Source organism: Chrysochloris asiatica, unplaced genomic scaffold (genome assembly GCF_000296735.1).
Source record: "Chrysochloris asiatica unplaced genomic scaffold, ChrAsi1.0 scaffold00039, whole genome shotgun sequence".
Lineage (NCBI taxonomy): Eukaryota > Metazoa > Chordata > Mammalia > Afrosoricida > Chrysochloridae > Chrysochloris > Chrysochloris asiatica.
Window position 1 is genome coordinate 21,890,023 of NW_006408557.1, and position 3,403 is coordinate 21,893,425.

Sequence of the window (3,403 nt, forward strand, 5' to 3'; positions counted from 1 at the left end):
GAGTCCAGGTCTACCTCTAAGTCATTTGTCTCAGACATTTTATCTTGTTTCTGGACATGTGCTGGTATGGTCATCTGCTTTTGCTTCTTGGACATGTTTAGTGTGTATCTGTGGCCTTAATACTTAATTAAGTATGTGTTTTGGTGTTTTTTTATGCTTTCTGATTGCTTCCAGATTCCACTGTTGGTTGTTATACTGTACCTCAGGATTTAGTTTAATTTTCATCTTGTTTTGATTTTAAACTCTCTTTCCCTCTCCACACCTCTTGTTCTGGCTTTTCCGTATTAAAAAACAACAACAACAACAAAAACAGTTCAGTACTGGCTCTTGGGACGAGAGTATCTGTGTGCTTGCAGGGCAGAAGAATCCACCTGTGGTGCAGGTGGGTGGTGTCCACTTGCTCAGGCCCCCCTCTAGTCACCAGTGGTGGGCCAATGAACAAATACCAAAAAAGAAAGAAAGAAAGTCAGAACAAAGCAAAACCAACAAAGTGTATTGTCCACCTTTGCTCCATGGTTCCCATGGTTTTTTTTTTTTTCTGTGGTGTGTCTTCTCCCCTGTTTGGTCTTGCCATTTGGTCTCGCCTAAGTTGTCAGTCACCAAGCCCGGCAGATTAAAAAGTACACAATTTCTTACTTTTGCTATAAGTTCCCCTAGCTATAAACCTTCAAACATTTTAAATATTCCTATCTATGTAGTTCTGAGTTTTGGAGCTCTGCCTTGAAACTGCTTTGCCTGGTATTCTGTGGTATTGCTAACGGTGAACATCACTGCACCTCCACCCTAGCTGCCATCCTGTCTGGATGTATTTGTCTCTACCTCTAAACTATGGACTCTTTGAGGCCAGAAATGGGTGCCTGGATCCCATCTCATGGCCTGACAATGAGTAGGTGCTGAATGGATAAATAAATCAGTTGATGAATGCATTTTTTTTTCACACATAGGAGTTCACCTATCTGTACATAAAATGCAGGTGCATAAAGAAATGAGGTTATATCAGAAGTTCAATCTTTTAAAAATTGGGAAGTCAGCCTCCATCCAACCAACCTCAGTCTTGGAGTTTCTTAAGTGGGGAGGGTGTTAGTACCATGTAAACAGGGCTGGGGGGAAGGAACGTGCATTGGTGAAACAGCTCATCTTGAGTCTTGCAGGGGCAGGGCAGACCAGATATGGAAGGTACAATGCACATCTGCCTACATTGCTTTGACCAGAACTGTCAGGTACCCACACCTACTTGCAAGGGAGGTTGTATAGCCTAGTCATGTGCTAGGAAAAAAAAGAAAAGTAGTCTGGTGGCCATCTGGCCAGTCTAAATATTGGGCCACCTTTATTTCTTGCCCTAGTAGCTCCTTTCTGCCTATGTCTACTCTGGTCCCTGCAGGTGCTTCTCTCTAGACTGCCAAAAACCAAAACCCCAAACCAAATCCACTGCCACTGAATTGATGCTGACTTACAGACTTTATAGGACAGTAAAGAACAGCACCATAGGGTTTCTAAGGTTATAAATCTTTACAGAAGCAGAACGCCTCATGTTTCTCCCACAGAGCAACTGGTGGGTTGGAATTGCTGACTTTTGGTTAGCAGCATAAGACTTAAACTGCTAACCACCAGGGCTCCATAAAGTAGCCAAAGGATCTGGGTTTTCCCCTCCAGATGATGCTCAAACTTCTCAGAACTACAAGGACTGAATGATGGTTCTTGCAAGGGTGACCAACTGCTCTGGTTTTCCAGGGAATGAGGGATTCCCTAGGACACATTTTCATTCTAATACAACTTTGCTTGCTGAAAGCAAATAGAACTTGAAGCACCTACTGATGAAGATCAAAACCACAGTCTTTAGTAAGGAAACAAAAATCCTCACTACTGGACCAATAAACAATATTATGATAAATAGAAAAAAGATTGAAGTTGTCAAGGAGCTCATTTTACTTTAATCACAATGGAAACATTGTGAAAACAGCAGTCAATAAATCAAACAACATATTGCATGGGCAAATATGCTGCAAAAGACCGCTTTACGTTGTTAAAAAGCAAAAATGTCAACTTGAAGGATCAAGGTGCACCTGATCCAAGCCATGGTATTTTCAGTTGGCTCAAATGCATGTGAAAGCTGCACAATGAATAAAGAACACTGGAGAACAATTGATGCATTTGAATTATGGCGTTGGTGAGGATTATTGAATATACCGTAAACTGCCAGAAGAATGAACAAATCTGTCTTGGAATAAGTGCTGCCCGAATCTTATGTAGAATCGAGGATGCTGAGAATTTTTCTCACTTATTTTGGTCATGTTATCAAGAAGAATCGATCTCTGGAGGACCTCATGCTTATTAACATAGAGGATCTGTGAAAAAGAGAAAGACCTTCAACAAGATGAATTGGCACAGTGGCTGAAACAATAGGCTCAAATATAGCGAGGATTGTGAGGTTGGTTTGAGATCGGGCAGCTTCATCTGTAGTATATAAGGTTGCTATGAGTCAGAACTAACTGATGGCACCTAATAGCATCATTTGGTTTAAAGATAATTTCGAGGAATAGTTTCAGTTTAAGGTTTAAAGATTTCCTCAAGATAGTAGTTTCAGGGGAGGGTCATCCAACCTCAATGACTTCATAAGATCTGAATTCCAGGAGAATTTAAAGTTCTATTATATATTTCTCCTCCTTTGATGAGGATTTTTTATAGAATCTTTGATCAAATTGCTCAGTAATGGTAGCCAGGCACCATCCAGTACTTCTGGTCTTATGGCAAAGGAGGCAGTTGTCCATAAAGACAATTGGATACACATTCAATTTTATCAGATATTTAATTGCCACAACAGTCAAGATACCTAGCTGTCCCTCATGCAACTGCTTAAAACACAACACTCTTCTATCCCTAACATCTAAAAAAACATTAATCTGTTTTCAGTCTTTATATTATGTTCTTATATGAATGCTGTATAATGGCATCACTGTGTATATATATATGCTTTTTTTGAGATTGGTTTTTGTCACTTGGGATAATTTCCTTGATATTTATCTAAGATGTGTGTATTAATAGTTCATTGCTTTTTACTTTTGAGTGGCATTCTGTCACCTGCATGTACTATTGTTTTTTAGCATTCACCTATTGAAGGGCATTTGGGTAATTTACAGTTTAGAGATACTAAAAAGAAAGCTGCTATGCACTTCCATGCATACCACTTTACCATTTACCTTTTTTGGTGAAATGTTTGCACATGTCTTTTGCTTTTTTTCATAACATTGTTTAGTTAAATGTTAAGAGTTCTTTATATAGTCTATATATCATATGGATCCATTGTTGGATTTGTGATTTGCAAATATTTTCTTCTAGTTTGTAATCATTTTTTGTTGTCTTAATAGTATCCCTCACAAAGATGAGATCCAATTTATCCATTTTT